Below are 20,443 nucleotides of genomic sequence, written 5' to 3'. Positions count from 1 at the left end.
CCTTTATTATAGGTTTAAAAGTCTTACATTTGTTATATTCCTTGCTAGTTTATAACTATCAAGCTTGGTTTTAAAATGCGAGAGGCGAAGAAAAGCAACGGGGTTTAAAACAGAAGCATGAAGCGCCAGGCGCAAAAGTGAGAGCTTTCGTGCTCAAGGCGAACGTATTTATATAATTTTTACGTACGTATATATCATGGTTTTTTAGCATCTTGACTCATAATGTAGCTATATTTAATCATTATATATGATTTAATATATAAACTGCCTATGCGTACAACCTAAAAAGGCAGATTGTACAAGACTTAGATGCTTAAAAACCACTTGCGTATAAAAGGCTTACGTACGTATATATCATGGTTTTTTAGCATCTTGACTCATAATGTAGCTATATTTAATCATTATATATGATTTAATATATAAACTGCCTATGCGTACAACCTAAAAAGGCAGATTGTACAACACTTAGATGCTTAAAAACCACTTGCGTACAAAAGGCGAGCGCCTCACCTTTGCTTTAGGTCGCTTTTTGGCTAAAAATGTCACACCCTGCCAAGGCGGAAACACGAGCGTGCGGCATTCATGGATAATCATAGCTGTTGATTAACACAAAACATTACCTTAATAAATCACCAAATAGTGTAAAGTTTACAAACCAGTTTATTTATAAGTGTTACAAAACACAACTTTAGGATTTCAAATTAATAACCAAAATTTCTGTTGATTATAAAAATGAAATCCCTCAAAAGTGGTGATCCTATATGCAATGCTTGTAATACCCACATCTCCTTGCTTAATTTGCCCTGAAAAACATACTTAAAAACGTCAACACTAGGTTGGTAAGTTCACGGCTTTAGTTGACTTTATAACAAAATAGTTGTTATTAAGAAAAACTTAGATAAGTGCGATAATTAAATCAAACCATGAATGATCCTTTGTAAGCTTGAAAGGAATACAAAGTTAATATGCAACACATAAGCCCATAACCAACCCAATACCTATTAATCATAAGTATGCCCAACATCCATGATTAATTCTTAAAATTATATGCGCCTCACTCGATAATGTGTATCGACATGAGCGGGGAGGTCACCCTAGTAGTACTACTCACATAATTCCAGGCTAAGCCATAGTTAATTGTTACAGTTGTGACTGATCTTTCGATCTCAAGTGAGTGATCTTTCGATCCCTAGGGCTACCAATTTACGTTCACATAATGATCAACATCTTGTGTTTCAATTATCGCATAAAATAATGCAAGTATGTTTCCCCCTAGTTGAAAAACAATATTACAATAAATAGGGGTCGTGAAACTCACCCCGTGAGCTCAGATTCAGTTGGTTAGGTAATTCGTTTAAGCCCGATTCTCGTAGCCTTCACGTCCTAATTGCATAAGGTAAGTTAGTTTGACTTATCGACTCGCGAGTCGGTTTATGCTAGTCGTTTTCACCCAACCAATTGTTTCGATTATTATGTTTGGGACGGTTTCCCCAACTCGGCGTTTCGTTTAATTTTTGGATTATCTGTTGGTGATAGGTTTTTATAGTCTTTTTAAAAATAAATATTTATGCATACTTCTAAAAACTTTAAGAATAAACTTCGTATTGATATTGGTTTCATTTAATTGTCGTTTGTCTTCACGATTTTTGACTAAGCATTAAAGATATAAAATTTATATATATATATATATATATATATATATATATATATATATATACATGTATATTTTTTTAGAAAAATAGTCATTCAGATACAACCAATATTTTTTTTAAATAAAATCTAATTATATTTGTAAATCTCCAACCCAACATTCTTGATTATTTAACTCATGATTGTTATTAGTTGTCGTTCTAAACGTTTGATCCATATAGTTTTATATATAAATCACGTTAAGATTTTATAAACTTATTTTTCTGCATAAAAATGCATAAATAGTTCATTTTTAATATATTAATACTATGAACTACGTTTTAACCACAAAATAGTTTATATATTGTATTTACAACCGTATCTATAACTTTCAAACATATTATTTTGCCATTTATAAATCTTTAAAACTATAATTCATATACCAAACATACATACTTTCCAATGTATATCCAATGCATATGTTTTTCACTTAAAAATCACTAAATACACATATTTGCCAAAAATCAAGTTATTAGACTTTTAAGCATTTTGCTGGTTTACAATAATACATTCATGCTTATATGTTATCTTCCATTTCTTTTACGACACTAACATATTCATACATAATCTTTTAAAAATCTAACTGTTTGAACATGAAAATCTACCTTTTAATAATATGTGTTTACATAACCATATGTAACTAGTTTTATACCTGTCCGATGGTCGGGCGGTTTGATACGATGTCATAATCATATTAATATACATTCTATAAAAATTAGTGTTTGTTAAAAACGATAGTACAACACAAACTACAAACTGACTGATCCAACATTTGAGATCCATGATTTCCTTTTATTGTTTTTACCTAACTGTTTTGACTTTTAATATTCTTTCTAACCAATCTGAAATCTTCAAATAATTGTCAGCCATAAGTTGTCTTATTTCAACTTAATTTTGGTAAAAACCTTTTCTTCTACCAAACCAATTTAATGTTTTATGAGTGTCCATATTAACTTGAATTTATTTTGAATATAACTCATTTTGATCAAAAGAAATCTTAATACTTAGTTTAAAATGATCTGAAATCATTTTACTTACAACCCGTTGTAAACCAAAACCATATTGAACAGTTATGAGTCAGGCCTGACCAGCCCATTTTGCAAGACTTTTATGATTAAGAGGAGAGAAAAGCCATTGGAAAACACAAACTAACCAACACGAGTCAACCTTAAACCCTTCAAACTAAACACACCATAACAAATCATTCCCAATTGTATTCAATAGGAAAAAAGTTGACCATTTATTAAAGATATAAAAACGAATATAAATCAGCGAACGTATTGCCGTTATTGGGTTACCTAAGTGTGAATAAGTCTTATAATAATCTTATCAACAAAATTGCTTCTAGGATCCTCTTGCTCAGCGTTCGCCTGCCTATTTCTTTTAGCTTTACAATTCCTTCTTTAAATTCTTTATATCACCTACAATCGACATCCATTTTATCCCAAACTCTTTGGCTCGGTCAAAGTGATTGATCAACCGTTTATTCACCATGAACTTTGCTTTGCATCCCAACAATAAGTCATTCCCGAATATGCTCATTGCTCACTAGCTAGAACCATCTTTAAAACCACACAAACATGTGTTAAATGAGGCCCGAAACAAAATATAGACATAAGATATAGTCAAAACGGTTATGTAAAGCAAACGAAGATAATGAAAATATAACATAATGAAACCGGGTTAAATATGCTCATTGCTCACTGGCTAGAACCATCTTTAAGATTATCATACCGTCCACCTACAACAATTGAACTAACCTGGAAATTCATAAACATAAGATATAGTCAAAACGGTTATGTAAAGCAAACGAAGACAATGAAAATATAACATTAAGACCTGTGTAATGCCTTTGAAAACAAATTCATATATGACACCCGAGTAATAATGAAGTCCCACTTGCTAAACTCAAATCAAGAACCACTTTGTTCACACATCTTGCATTGTCCAAATGCTTGGAATTTCTCTAAATCATTCAATGCTTGATTTGATGAGTTGTTTTTCAGAAATTCACTTCCTTCTTTTTTAACTTTTGATGATAACTTCTAAGTTCTAACGGTTCTCCACCATTTCAGCATTTAACCCCTTCTTTACGATCTAATAACAATAAGTAAGAGATGGAATAGTAAGTGTCATAAATTTTAAATCAAATCACCAACCAATTTCTTTGTAATTTGCTTATAAGATTGCTTGTCTGGTTTGTCAATAGTAAAGAAAACAGTTGTAAATTTATGAGATGGCATGCCACATATCTTCAACAACATTCCATTTAGTAACTTTCTGTGGTTCAACTTTATCTTCAGGAAAAAGTAGGGAGTTCAATTTCAATAAGTGAAGAATTAAAACATATCACATAAGCATAATGCCTCAAGAAGACTCTTAAGTGATCAACAATTTGATGTTGTCAGTACCTAAATAAAGCCTCTTGATCCAAAAAGCCCCTAGCTATTTGCCATTGAAAGAAATCTCCTGATTTTTATTTTACCTTAAAATTTTTTTAAGAAAGATGCAATCATGATTAGAAAAATAACCTAATTGAATATATTCGTTTAAATGACTCAATAAATGTGTCGAATCATGAAATGAATCTTACCTGATCCATGACGATGTTTCCACGGATTTTCGAGATGAACGAACCACGTCTTGATCTTCTTCTTCAGCTGTGCTTGAGACCTGCCATGTTGAGACCTGCGATCTTGAGACCTGCGATGGCTTTATGAGGGTGTGGAGGTGACTGCTAAGATATCCTGAGGATTTCTTGTTCACAGACACAAAAAAGTGGTGGTGGCTCTTATTGAGCATGACCCTTAATAAGGAGGTGGAGACCTCCTTATATAGAGAGTCTCATGGCCACCATCATGGTACCCTAATGGGCCTAGCCCAATTAGGGTTACCTCCACAAAACCCCCTCAGCCCAATAACATTGTATTAGTCCATGTAATGAAATAAGCCAAACATAATAGATTTAGGGTCGTAGAACCGGGGAATCATGAAATGAATCTTACCTGATCCATGACGATGTTTCCACGGATTTTCGAGATGAACGAACCACGTCTTGATCTTCTTCTTCAGCTGTGCTTGAGACCTGCCATGTTGAGACCTGTGATCTTGAGACCTGCGATGGCTTTATGAGGGTGTGGAGGTGACTGCTAAGATATCCTGAGGATTTCTTGTTCACAGACACAAAAAAGTGGTGGTGGCTCTTATTGAGCATGACCCTTAATAAGGAGGTGGAGACCTCCTTATATAGAGAGTCTCATGGCCACCATCATGGTACCCTAATGGGCCTAGCCCAATTAGGGTTACCTCCACAAAACCCCCTCAGCCCAATAACATTGTATTAGTCCATGTAATGAAATAAGCCAAACATAATAGATTTAGGGTCGTAGAACCGGGTTTTAGTACCATACCCCTACAAGCCCCCCAAGTCCAGTGTTGCTCCTGGGCGCGCAAGCGTCTAGGTGGAGCGCTGGACTTTATAAGGTGTGAGGCGGTTTTTTCCCTTTTCTTTGGCCTTGTCTTTATTGTCTTTTGAGTTTTGAGAGGTTTTCTTCATGATGGTGACATGTTGTAATAAAAGCCTGCGCGCGAGGCGACTTACGAGCTATAATAATAATGAAGCTTGCGCGTGAGGCGACTTACGAGCTATAATAATAATGAAGCTTGCGCGTGAGGCGACTTACGAGCTATAATAATGAAGCTGGCGCGAGAGGCGACTTACGAGCTATAAGAATAATGAAGCCTGCGCGCATGGCGACTTACGAGCTATAATAATAATGAAGCTGGCGCGAGAGGCGGCTTACGAGCTATAATAATAACGAAGCTTGCGCGCATGGCAACTTATGAGCTGTAATAATAATGAAGCTGGCGCGAGAAGAGACTTAAGAGCTAAAATAATAATGAAGCTGGCGCGAGAAGCGACTTACGAGCTATAATAATAATGAAGCTTGCGCGTGAGGCGACTTACGAGCTATAATAATGAAGCTGGCGCGAGAGGCGACTTACGAGCTAAAATAATAATGAAGCTGGCGCGAGAAGCGACTTACGAGCTGTAATAATAATGAAGCTGGCGCGAGAAGCGACTTACGAGCTGTAATAATAATGAAGCTGGCGCGAGAAGCGACTTACGAGCTAAAATAATAATGAAGCTGGCGCGAGAAGCGACTTACGAGCTATAATAATAATGAAGCTGGCGCGAGAAGCGACTTACGAGCTGTAATAATAATGAAGCTGGCGCGAGAGGCGACTTACGAGCTAAAATAATAATGAAGCTGGCGCGAGAAGCGACTTACGAGCTGTAATAATAATGAAGCTGGCGCGAGAAGCGACTTACGTGCTATAATAATAATGAAGCTGGCGCGAGAAGCGACTTACGAGCTAAAATAATAATGCCTGCGCGCGAGAGGCGACTTACGAGCTAAGAATAATAAAGCCTGCGCGCGAGAGGCGTCTTACGAGCTTTGAGAATAATAATTGAGCTGGCGCGTGAGGCGGCTTACGAGCTGTGAGTATAAAAGCTTGCGCGTGAGGCGTCTTACGAGCTTTGAGAATAATAATTGAGCTGGCGCGTGAGGCGACTTACGAGCTGTGAAAGTAATAAAGCTTGCGCGCGAAAGGCGTCTTATGAGCTTTGAGAATAATAATTGAGCTGGCGCGTGATGCGGCTTACGAGCTGTGAGTATAAAAGCTTGCGCGTGAGGCGTCTTACGAGCTATAAGAATAATAATTGAGCTGGCGCGTGAGGCGGCTTACGAGCTGTGTGAATAATAAAAGCCTGCGCGTGAGGCGACTTACGGGCTGTAAGAATAATAACAGCTTGCGCGCGAGGCGTCTTATGAGCTGTGTGAATAATAAAAGCCTGCGCGTGAGGCGACTTACGGGCTGTAAGAATAATAACAGCTTGGGCGCGAGGCGTCTTATGAGCTGTGTGAATAATAAAAGCCTGCGCGTGAGGCGACTTACGGGCTGTAAGAATAATAACAGCTTGCGCGCGAGGCGTCTTATGAGCTGTGTGAATAATAAAAGCCTGCGCGTGAGGCGACTTACGGGCTGTAAGAATAATAACAGCTTGCGCGCGAGGCGTCTTATGAGCTGTGTGAATAATAAAGCCTGCGCGTGAGGCGACTTACGGGCTGTAAGAATAATAACAGCTGGCGCACGAGGCGTCTTATGAGCTGTAATAATAGTGGAGCTTGCGCGTGAGGCGGCTTACGAGCTACTTTACGTCACGCGCCACGTGCAGATGTTGCATGCGCGTGCGCGTTAGACTTTGGTTTTGTGTTATGCGCCACGCGCAGATGTTGCGTGTGCGTGCGTGTAGACTGTGACATGTGTGAGCATGTGATGCGTAAGCATGTGTAATATGCGTGAGCATATGTGATGCGTGAGCATATGGTATGAGGATTCCCAACCCTTTAGTTTGGCGCGTAGCCATATGGGATATTATGAGGATTCCCAACCTTGAAGTTCGGCGCGTAGCCATATGGGATATTATGAGGATTCCCATCCTTGGGCCGTAGCCATATGGGATATTATGAGGATTCCCAACCTTGGCGCGTAGCCATATGGGATATTATGAGGATTCCCAACCTTGAAGTTTGGCGCGTAGCCATATGGGATATTATGAGGATTCCCAACCTTGAAGTTTGGCGCGTAGCCATATGGGATATTAGGAGGATTCCCAACCTTGGCGCGTAGCCATATGGGATATTAGGAGGATTCCCAACCTTGCAGTTTGGCGCGTAGCCATATGGGATATTAGGAGGATTCCCAACCTTGAAGTTTGGCGCGTAGCCATATGGGATATTAGGAGGATTCCCAACCTTGGCGCGTAGCCATATGGGATATTATGAGGATTCCCAACCTTGAAGTTTGGCGCGTAGCCTGATGCGCGCATGCACGGCGATAGAGTGGTGACTCGTGAGTGCGCGTGCATGGCGGAGGTCTCTTGCGCAAAACCCAGATGGTGATTTCCGCGGCGGCACATACACGGCTGCGGAGTGAGAATCCACGGGCGTGCGTACATGGCGGCGGAAGTCTGGTAATTTCTGCATCTGCAATTTTAGAGTCAGATCTGCAACTTTAGACCTAAAATCCAGGTCTGTAATCTAGACCTAGATCTGTAAATCAGATCTGGACAGATCTGAAGCCCGGAGCAGATTTAAAACCATCACAGATCCGGAGACCTGATCATTCGAACCAGGCCGTTTCTTCTTGCCCAGATCTGGAAGCCTCTTTTTAGATCTATGGATCTTTTTGATCTTTAATAGAACAAGCTTTGAAGCCTTTTTCTGTAAACTTCCAGATCTGTGTTTTTCTTGGGAGAGATCTGACAGCCGAGATGAAGATCGAAGGGCAGTTCGTTGCCGTCCCACGGATGGCGCCAATGTCGAATCATGAAATGAATCTTACCTGATCTATGACGATGTTTCCACGGATTTTCGAGATGAACGAACCACGTCTTGATCTTCTTCTTCAGCTGTGCTTGAGACCTGCCATGTTGAGACCTGCGATCTTGAGACCTGCGATGGCTTTATGAGGGTGTGGAGGTGACTGCTAAGATATCCTGAGGATTTCTTGTTCACAGACACAAAAAAGTGGTGGTGGCTCTTATTGAGCATGACCCTTAATAAGGAGGTGGAGACCTCCTTATATAGAGAGTCTCATGGCCACCATCATGGTACCCTAATGGGCCTAGCCCAATTAGGGTTACCTCCACAAAACCCCCTCAGCCCAATAACATTGTATTAGTCCATGTAATGAAATAAGCCAAACATAATAGATTTAGGGTCGTAGAACCGGGTTTTAGTGTCATACCCCTACAAAATGCATTATTAATTACCGTCAGGATGTGACGAAAACATGAAATCTTCGCTGCTTGCTCCTCCACATCTTCAATTACATATATAACCATATAAAACAAAATCACATTAAAACCACCAAATTAGCCGATTAGCCACAAATCAAATAACAATTCAAGATAGTACAGACCGGACCTACTTTGATTACATTCCACACTACAGCAGCAGGAAGAGCGGTTCCGTGGTCAGCAGCCGTAACTGTTTTTATTTAAGAAATGAAATTATAGTAGGAATTGAGGAAGAAAGGGTGTTAAATAGGGAATAAAAACCCTAAACGTGGGTATGGGAGTGGGAGAGAATATACTGGGAATGCCGCCGGAGAAAAAGGAACTTGAATATAAAACCGCAAGCTATATAACTGATAGTAACCTCTGCTTCTAGAAGAAATTATAAGACTTTATACGGCCCAGATTTCATCTCAGACCAATCTAATGGTTATAATTCATTCAAAAGTTAGTTTTAGTGTCCGGGAACAATATATTATATAATATTTTCAATATTTTTAAGAGTTTAAAATTTTGTTCTAGTGCCTTATTAACGTGTAACATATTATTTAGAATGTTAATATATAACTAAATCTTTGGGTGATTATTCTAGCATAAACATGACTTTTATAAACATAAAGATATATTAGAGGATGATGAAAGCTCACTTAATACTAGGATTATGGTTAAGGATGAAGAATAGTATTGAAGATCTTGAACTTAGTTCTTTCAACTTTAGACTTGTACGTACACCTTCCAACTTGAGCTTTCTAAACCATCGTTATAGATTGAAAAAAAAAACGGTGCTTCAATACTTTCGGTTTGCAGAAAGATACCAAAGAGTGTTTTGGGTCTAATAGCGGATCATAGAGTTGTCTCGGGTCGGTTTCGGAGCCATAACCAGGTGGTGCGCCGGTGATGAGTAGTGTTCGGTGGTGGTTGTTGGTTTGAACCGGGGAGAGAGAAAGAGTGTAGACACTGATGAGAGGTGGAAAGATAGTTGTTCACGGCGGTGTGGCTGGAAATACCAAAAGAGAGGAGAAGTATGGTGGTGGTGGTGCATCCGAAAGCAAGAGAGAGGGTGGTAGGCGATAGTGGTTCACGTTGGTGGGGTGGCTGGTTACACAAAGAAGCAAGAGGGAGAAAACTTGAGACTATGTAGTGTGTTGAATGTTGTGTGGTATATCTTGTTGCTTAGATTGTTTATATGGATGATATAATATGATATGGCTCCCAACATAACCTCATAAGTAGTAGGTGTTATGGTGGATATGATTGATCAGAGTGTAGTTGGTCGGCTGTGTGAGAGAGAGAACAAGAGAGGAAATGTATGTTGGTGGTTTGTGTGGAGTGTGGTGTTTTATAAACAGTTCCACAACTTCTACCTTAAGTAAAGAAAAAAGAGAAAATGACAAGATTTAGATGATGAAATAATATTTTGGTTGTGAAGATTTTGTCTGGCGTGCTATGTCTTTTTCTACAAAGATATTTTATGTATTAGCATTTGAAATAATAATAATAATAATATTAATAATAATAATAATAATAGATAGATAGATAGATAGGTTGGTGATTCATTGCTTGGATATCGGATTAGAAAAGGGGTTTCATGGGTTGAGATTGTGTGTATAATATGTTCATTTATAAAAATAAATGTTTACTTTCCCACAAATAATGATAATAATACTAATAATAACAACAATAATAAAAGTGCTACACTAAACATGGAATTAGAAGAAATTTGGTTAAGTAGTTAGTTTTAGGCTCTAGATCTTATTTTAGTTTACTAGTTAAATTAAGTCTTGAAGCTTCGGTTCGGTTTAACGCTTGTTATTCGTTTCGAATTTAACGTCGGATATTTTATGAAAACAATTATAAAATATAATCGTATAATATAGAGTTTGGACCTTATGGGCTCGTTAAATATGTTTGAGTCTTTTAAATACCTTATCATGTTCATATAGTTATACGATTCCATGTGTATCTGTTAATCACTATAATTACCTAACATGTGTGACATGCAAGTATGGCTTTGCTTAACTCTTGATGATTAAATGGCGACGCATTTAATAATAGGAAAAATTACTTTAAGGCAAGTGCTTCATCTAAACCTTAAAGTTGTACAGACGTTGACCAAGTTTGACGGGTGTCACATTCTTCCCCCGTTAAAAGAAATTCATCCTCGAAATTTCAAGTTGCACTACTCAAAGCATTCTTTCGATAACTTAGAATTTCAAAGAATTCTTTCGATAACTTAGAATTTCAAAGGCCTACGTCCATTATCAGAATAACGTTACTATCTATCATGAGTCACGTTTTCTTTCTTTTCTTTTTTTTTCTGGTCCTTAATTATAAAACTTTTTAGAAGTTTTTTTTTATGATTCCTGGTCCAATTAAGTATTTATTGCTACTTAAGTTAAATATAGTGGGGGACGACTTCTGTTGTCACAAATGACCTCAAACAATCCACCCTTAACATTGATGTGATATGGTAGCTATAAGAAAATTCTATCAATAGTTGATGAGTGCTTCAATTACGTCACATAGCTCCTAAAGTTTGAATGGTCCTTTCACTCTAACTATCATTTTACGCGTGATATACCGTGCACATATCTAGGTGGATACATGCTTTTTGTAACGCCTACTAGTATATCAAAGTGTAATGTTTTTTTTCTGTCGGAAATAAATTGAGATTAGACTTGCGACAATCTCTTTTATGAAGGTTTTGGATCAATTTTTCATTTTTTAAGTTTCCTTGATTGAAAGTAAGCGAGTAGATTTCTATTAATTGGTAGATCATATATCATAAAATCCACTTTATGTCTCAAGTTACCTCATGCTGAGATCCATTTGAGTTCCGCTTCCATTTCCCCACTAGGGTGTCTTAGGTTGTTGTAAAACTCTCAAAAACTTTCAGTACTAAGTCAATTCAAATTTTGATTCACTTAAGAGGACATATTCCTAATAGGCCTTTAGGCTAGACTTCTTACTGCTTCCAATGATTTGTATATTTTGATAATAATCTCTTGTTGGGCATTTTATCTACCATGTGGCTAAAATGTATGATATTCTCTGTACAACATTTGTAAGCCTAAGCGCAAGTAATGACCTTCAGAGTGTCACCTCTTTCTTTCTCCTTGAACTACGAGGGTATCTTCAAATATGTTTAGCATGCGAACCAACTTACAAAATACACAACCTATGTATGGCTCCTTGACAAAAAAAAAATCCACGTCGCCCATGATGTAGAAGCTAACGAGTTCCAGAAGTAATAGGTCAGTATTGTAGGAGTGATAGGACTAGGATACAATCCTAACGACTTTACTAACTCCTATTAACTTTCCTTTTATAATTCACCCTTCAACTTAATGCATTTTATATCTACCGAGGGACTAAAATCATTTAAAGGGTAGCGCATATGATATATGTATCAAAAGAATAGGGGTTTAGCATTTATTTGAGAGTACGTACCATTTATAGTGGATTTCCTAGCGGGCATTCTTTTCTACGCTCGCCCATTCCTTAGACTGGGGCAATTTTTCTTGAAATGACCAGTGTCGCCACACTCGTAGCAACCCGATTTGATCTTGGTTCGACATTCTTGGGTTTGGTGCCCCATTCTTTTGCAATTACCACACCTGGAGCACTTCCCTCCATGATGGTATCCACACCTGTTGCACCTTGGTAAAGTCCCAGTGTAACCCTTGGTGACAAATAACTTCTTAGGCTTTTGCTTCTCAAACTTGTTTTCTATTATTTTTCCCCACTTCCACTTATTATCAACACTTTTCTCTCTAATTTCTTTTTCATCAAGATTCTTGTTCTTATCGGCACCTGACTCGGGTAACAGACCCATGCGAACAGCTTCATCAGTTAAACTATGAGCTAGGGTCATAGCATCCTTGATTATGGAAGGCTTTGATGCAGTTACCATGCTACGGATCTGGGGCGAGAGTCCCCAAATATACTTTTCGATACGTTTATACTCAGGGGTGATGAGGTGGGGTTACAAGTCGAGCAAGTTCATTAAATTTGGTAGTATGTGCAACTATCTCAGCGTCAACCATATCTAAGTCCCACAACTCAGCCTCAATCTTTTGTAGCTCGTTTCGGGGACAATATTCTTCCATCATCATTTTCTTAAGTTCATCCCCAAGTAAGCTTATATGCTCCTTCCCTTCCCAACATTTGGATTTGGGAATTCCACCAAGTTAAGGCCTCATCAACCAGTGTACATGTAGCATACAAAACCTTACGATCCTCGGTACAGTTGCTGATATCTAGCACTATTTCTATCTTTTCAATCCAACGAACAATGCCGATGGCTCCTTTGGTACCATTGAAATTTTGGGATTGCAGCTTAAAAATGTCTTATATGTGCAGCCCTTCTGGCCATTTTCGGTTTCCCCCAGTTGAAACTCCAGGTCCATTGTTGTTTCTTCCGGTTCCACTCCCTCCGGCACCATTTCCTTTGGTTCCTTTTTCACCAGCACGATTCGCATCATACTGCGCAAGAGCAGCTGCAATTTGTTCTGAGACCATCTGTGAAATGGCAGCCATGGTCATTGGGTTTGTGCCATATGGATTGTTACCGGTGCTTTTTCGTCTCGGTGCCATGTTTTCTTTCTACATCAAATAAAAAAAATAGGATATTATATACCATATTTCTCGCCATATTCACATGAAATGTAAACAACCAATCACCACCTAATACTACTAGATGAAGCATCTTGATACGTGGTTTCGCAAAATGATTACCAAGGGGATGAGATACATAACCTCGCCTACCGAGCTTACAACTACAATTCATCTCATGGACACAACCTACCCATAGTAGGTCTAACAAATAAATGGTGAGAATTCATCATAACCTTGCAAGCATCATGCTGAACGTGTCACCAACTCTGTATATTCAACATGCTTCCATGGCACACTAATCCTATCTTAGAACATACTCATCATATAATGATCCAACTCTTCTTGGTTTCCTAGGTTACTCATGTTCCTCTGCATCGCTCTATGTTGTTATCCATCAAGAGGAAAGTTATAAGTTTGGAAATAGATTCAATGGTTGTTACCTCAATGAAGTGATGTAACGCACCATGGCCATTTGGATATTATCTGAGAAAAGTCTACAGAGGCCTTGAAACCGTAGGATAGTCTTAGTAAAGTACCTGGCCAGTCTTGTTGATGAGGGTGGCGTCATGTTTTTGACATATTAAGATAATGGAGTGAAATGTTAGGCATTTCAAGTACGCAACGGTAGGTCGGTGTATTGTAGGGTATTGTCATGTTTAGCCAAACAAGCGTTCATTATTTGGAGATACAAATCAGGTAACAAACTTATGAGTTTAGATTTTTATAAATGTTAGCTTAAATCGTAGAGTTCACTAGGCTTACCATGCACCGCATATTATAATTACGTGTGCACCCGTAGTTATAATTCGCCTTACATAGTGTTCCGAGCTTTGTCCAGTTTCAAGCTTCTAATTAAAGTAAATGAAGTGTCCATTGAGTCGTACTAGAGACAAATTACGACTAAGGACAATAAGCACTTAGCCAATAATCATTGTTTCGATGGGAGTTGTAAAAGATTAGATGGATGAGACGGCTAATCCTAATGTGTATACGCGTTTAAGAATTTTACATGGATGATCCGCCTTAAGTATTGAAGGAGTAACCCTTTATTCACTTGGGACCACACTAGTTTCATCCTTAAGATTTGTGTATCGCTCCACACTGAATTTGATGTGTCATCCCCTTGAGCGCTCCACACTGGTATGTATTCCAAGCATACCATGCGGTCGATGAACCAAAAAAATATTGCAATTTAGTGAGATATCCTCCTTGATCCTCTCGGATTCCCAGTAGTGTCGTATTCAAATGATATCCCCATTGTTAAAGCAGAGGATCCTCTCACCTTGGAGGCATAATAAAGCTATGGTGCCACTTTTACTCCTTTAGGGGTAGGAATACCCAAGGGTATGAATACCGCTTCGATTTGCTCCGAAAGTACATATGGATAGCAAAAAGACGAGAACACCATGCATCAATTATGTGTGGCGACAGGAGATTTGATAGTTAATAGCATCAGACAATGTATGGTTTAAGTAGATGATGAGGGCAATATCCTTGACAACAAAAGTCGTATAACGAGATGTAGGTATACAAAAACTTATGACGTGAAATAATTTTTGAATGAGTCATTCGGCTATAGACTAGACTCCCTAGTTCACTATAACCAATGGCTCTGATAACAATCTGTCACACCCCGCCAAGGCGGAAACACGAGCGTGCAACATTCATGGATAATCATAGCTATTGATTAACACAAAACAATACCTTAATAGATCACCAAATAGTGTAAAGTTTACAAACTAGTTTATTTATAAATGTTACAAAACACAACTTTAGGATTTCAAATTAATAACCAAAATTTCTCTTGACTATAAAAATGAAATCCCTCAAAAGTGGTGATCCTATATGCAATGCTTGTAATACCCACATCTCCTTGCTTAATTTTCCCTGAAAAACATACTTAAAAACCTCAACACTAGGTTGGTGAGTTCACGGGTTTAGTTGACATTATAACAAAATAGTTGTTATTAAGAAAACCTTAGATAAGTGCAATAATTAAATCAAACCATGAATGATCCTTTGCAAGCTTGCAAGGAATACAAAGTTAATATGCAACACGTAAGCTCATAACCAACCTAAGACCTATTAATCATAAGTATGTCCAACATCCATCATTAATTCTTAAAATTATATGCGCCTCACTCGATAATGTGTATCGACATGAGCGGGGAGATCACCCCAGTAGTACTACTCACATAATTCCAGGCTATGCCATAGTTAATGGTTAAAGTTGTGACTGATCTTTCGATCCCAAGTGACTGATCTTTCGATCCCTAGGGCTACCAACTTACGTTCACATAATGATCAACATCTTGTGTTTCAATTATCGCATAAAATAGTGCAAGTATGTTTTCCCCCTAGTTGAAAAACAGTAAAACAGTATAAAGGGGTCATGAAACTCACCTTGTGAGCTCAGATTCGGTTGGTTAGCTAAATCGTTTAAGCTCGATTCTCGTAGCCTTCACGTCCTAATTGCATAAGGTAAGTTAGTTTGAGTTATCGACTCGCGAGTCGGTTTATGCTAGTCGTTTTCACCCAACCAATTGTTTCGATTATTATGTTTGGGACGGTTTCACCAACTTGGCGTTTCGTTTAATTTTTGGATTATCCGCTGGTTATAGGTTTTTATACTCTTTTTAAAAATAAATATTTATGCATACTTATAAAAACTTTAAGAATAAACTTCGTATTGATATTGGTTCCATTTGATTGTCGTTTGTCTTCGATTTGTTTGACTGAGCATTAAATATATAAAATTTATATATATATACACACACATGTATATTTTTTTTAGAAAAATAATCATTCAGATACAACCAACATTCTTGATTATTTAACTCGTGATCGTTATTAGTTGCCGTTCTAAACGTTTGATTCATATAGTTTTATATATAAATCACGTTAAGGTTTTATAAACTTATTTTTCTGCATAAAAATGCGTAAATAGTTCATTTTTAATTTATTAATACTATGAACTACTTTTTAACCACAAAATAGTTTATATATTGTATTTAAAACTGTATCTATAACTTTCAAACATATTGTTTTTCCATTTATAAATCTTTAAAACTATATTTCATATACCAAACATATATACTTTCCAATGTATATCCAATGCATATGTTTTTCACTTAAAAATCACTAAATACACATATTTGCCAAAAATCAAGTTATTAGACTTTTAAGCATTTCGCTCGTTTACAATAATACATTCATGCTTATATGTTATCTTCCATTTCTTTTACCACACTAACATATTCATACATAATCTTTTAAAAGTCTTTGTACATGAAAATCTACCTTTTAATAATATATGTTTACATAAACATATATAATATTTTCAATATTTTTAAGAGTTTAAAATTTTGTTCTAGTGCCTTATTAACGTGTAACTTATTATTTAGAATGTTAATATATAACTAAATCTTTGGGTGATTATTCTAGCATAAACATGACTTTTATAAACATAAAGATATATTAGAGGATGATGAAAGCTCACTTAGTACTAGGATTATGGTTAAGGATGAAGAATAGTATTGAAGATCTTGAACTTAGTTCTTTCAACTTTAGACTTGTACGTACACCTTCCAACTTGAAGCTTTCTAAACCATCGTTATAGATTGAAAAAAAAAGGTGCTTCGATACTTTCGGTTTGTAGGAAGAGACCAAAGAGTGTTTTGGGTCTAATAGCGGATCGTAGAGTTGTCTCGGGTCGGTTTCGAAGCCATAAGCGGGTGGTGCGCCGGTGATGAGTGGTGTTCGGTGGTGGTTGTTGGTTTCATAAACGGGACAAGGAAACTTTGCTCTTATTATAGTGATGAGAGGTGGAAAGATGGTTGTTCACGGTGGTGTGGCTGGAAATACCAAAGGAGAGGAGAAGTGTGGTGGTGCTGCTACAGCCGAGAGCAAGAGAGAGGGTGGCAGGCGATGGTGGTTCACGTTGGTGGGGTGACTGGTTACACAAGGAAGCAAGAGAGAGAAAACTTGAGACTATGAAGTGTGTTGAATGTTGTGTGGTATAGCTTGTTGCTTAGGTTGTTTATATGGATGATATAATATGATATGGCTCCCAACATAACCTCATAAGTAGTAGGTGTTATGGTGGATATGATTGATCAGAGTGTAGTTGGTCGGCTGTGTGAGAGAGAGAACAAGAGAGGAAATGTATGTTGGTGGTTTGTATGAAATACTACACTATCTCTTGAAGATTTGACAAGGAGTGTGGTGTTTTATAAACAGTTCCACAACTTCTACCTTAAGTAAAGAAAAAAGAGAAAATGACAAGATTTAGTTAGTGAAATAATATTTTGGTTGTGAAGATTTTGTCTGGCGTACTATCTCTTTTTCTACAAAGATATTTTGTGTATTAGCCTTTGAAATAATAATAATAATAGATAGATAGATAGATAGATAGATAGATAGATAGATAGAGAGGTTGGTGATTCATTGCTCGGATATCGGATTAGAAAAGGGGTTTCATGGGTTGAGATTGTGTGTGCATAATATGTTCTTTTATAAGAATACATGTTTACTTTCCCATAAATAATGGTAATAATACTAATAATAATAACAATAATAAAAGTGCTACACTAAACATAAAATTAGAAGAAATTTGGTTAAGTAGTTAGTTTTAGGCTCTAGATCTTATTTATTTTACTAGTTAAATTAAGTCTTTAAGCTTCGGTTCGGTTTAACGCTCGTTATTCGTTTCGAATTTAACGTTAGATATTTTATGAAAACAATTATAAAATATAATCGTATAATATAGAGTTTGGACCTTATGGGCTCGTTAAATATGTTTGAGTCTTTTAAATACCTTATCATGTTCGTATAGTTATACTATTCCATGTGTATATGTTAATCCCTATAATTACCTAACGTGTGTGACATGCAATTATAGCTTTGCTTAACTCTTGATGATTAAATGGCGACACATTTAATAATAGGAAAAATTACTTTAAGGCAAGTGCTTAATCTAAACCTTAAAGTTGTACGGACGTTAACCTAGTTTCCAGCTACTGTCGCACCATAATATTGTCCGCTTTGATAGGGGCGTACCACCATCGCCTCACGGATTTTCTTTTGGTTGCCCAGGTGAAGACTTCCCAGGAGGTCACCCATCCTGATACTACTTCCACCATAGCACGCTTAACTGTGGAGTTCTCCTCTCATCCACTACCATTAAGCGCCCAAAACGCGTTATGATGAGGAAGGTATCTACCTCCTTATAAAGAAGGCTTAGTTCTCCTCCCCAACAGATGTGGGATGTCACAATCCACCCCCCTTAGGGGTCCAGCGTCCTCGCGGGACCTAGAACTACCGGTCCGGCCCTGGCTCTGATACCATCTTGTAACAGCTCATCTACCGCCGCACCATAATATTGTCCGCTTTGGCCGGGACGTACCACCATCGCCTCACGGATTTGCTTTTGGTTGCCCAGGTGAAGACTTCCCAGGAGGTCACCCATCCTGATACTACTTCCACCAGAGCACGCTTAACTGTGGAGTTCTCCTCTCATCCACTACCATTAAGTGCCCAAAACGCGTTATGATGGGGAAGGTATCCACCTCCTTATAAAGAAGGCTTAGTTCTCCTTCCCAACCGATATGGGATGTCACAATCCACCCCCTTAAGGGTCCAGCGTCCTCGCAGGACGTGGAACCACAGGTCCAGCCCTGGCTCTGATAACATCTTGTAACAGCCCAGCTACCGCCGCATCATAATATTGTCCGCTTTAACAGGGACGTACCACCATCGCCTCACAGATTTGCTTTTGGTTGCCCAGGTGAAGACTTCCCAGGAGGTCACCCATCCTGATACTACTTCCACCAGAGCACGCTTAACTGTGGAGTTCTCCTCTCATCCACTACCATTAAGTGCCCAAAACGCGTTATGATGGGGAAGGTATCCACCTCCTTATAAAGAAGGCTTAGTTCTCCTTCCCAACCGATATGGGATGTCACAATCCACCCGCTTAAGGGTCCAGCGTCCTCGCAGGACGTGGAACCACAGGTCCAGCCCTGGCTCTGATAACATCTTGTAACAGCCCAGCTACCGCCGCATCATAATATTGTCCGCTTTAACAGGGACGTACCACCATCGCCTCACGGATTTGCTTTTGGTTGCCCAGGTGAAGACTTCCCAGGAGGTCACCCATCCTGATACTACTTCCACCAGAGCACGCTTAACTGTGGAGTTCTCCCCTCATCCACTACCATTAAGCGCCCAAAACGCGTTATGATGGGGAAGGTATTCACCTCCTTATAAAGAAAGCTTAGTTCTCCTCCCCAACCGATGTGGGATGTCACAAAAAATCTCACCTCAGGCTCGCCATTTGAACATTGCTCGCCTTGATTAGCCTAAAGCGAATAGGCCCTCGCCTTAGGTTGCCTCTCACCTCGGCTCGCCTCAGGCGCACTTTTTTAAACGAAGATCACAAGTTGTTTAAGAATAAAATGTTGAATTTTAGACACTTTCGGTGGTGAAGCGAAAGCGGTCCACTTGGTATGTCGTAGTGAACAAGGACCGGTTTGTGTTAATTAACTTTTGTGTGTGAATCAAAAGTAGGCGTTGGTCTAGTGGGGCAAGGTAATGTGTTAACTTTAGTCCAGTATGGACCAAGTAGTTTCGAAATAAATAAAATGAGATTTGGTGTAAATATTATTTTAAAATTACTGAGAACTCGCCAACCAATGTGTTAATGTGTATTTTAAACGTGTTTTTCAAGTAAAGGAAAACAAGGTGCTTTGTGAGGAGAAAATAGGAAAATGAGGGATTCTAAATCCCACAATTGGACATGCTGTTTTAAAATAACTTGTACTCTGATGACCAGACACTTGTGTTTTTCAATAATAAATGTCCAACTTGTATATTAAACGTGTGTGTTTAAATATTCTATGGCTAATCGACGTCTGTCACCGCCCGAAACGTCTTAATTAAGACTTCCGCTGCTAAGTTAAATTTTCGGGATGTGACACGGGTCAACCCACTTTTGTAGGCTGTTTTTTTTATATCTGTTGAAATATATTTTAAGTTCAATTCGTATAATCAAAATATTTTGTTAAAAATTGTATGTTTTAGTTCTAATATATTATGCTTGTTTTGTTAATGAGGTTTGGTTAATGGGTTTGGAGCTAATCTAATGGACTTATAGCTGATGGGCTTGAATCTTAAAGTCCAGATTGGTCATCTGGACTTCTGGAGCATAGTCTGCGTCGGGATGGGTTCATCTTCTGATATCAAAAGCTCTAAGGGAGAATTGAGAATCATCGT

The sequence above is a fragment of the Bidens hawaiensis genome, unplaced genomic scaffold, assembly GCF_021521415.1.
Source record: "Bidens hawaiensis isolate Kalapana, Puna unplaced genomic scaffold, B.hawaiensis_p1.1 tig00028290_1, whole genome shotgun sequence".
Lineage (NCBI taxonomy): Eukaryota > Viridiplantae > Streptophyta > Magnoliopsida > Asterales > Asteraceae > Bidens > Bidens hawaiensis.
This window is presented reverse-complemented; position numbering follows the sequence as displayed.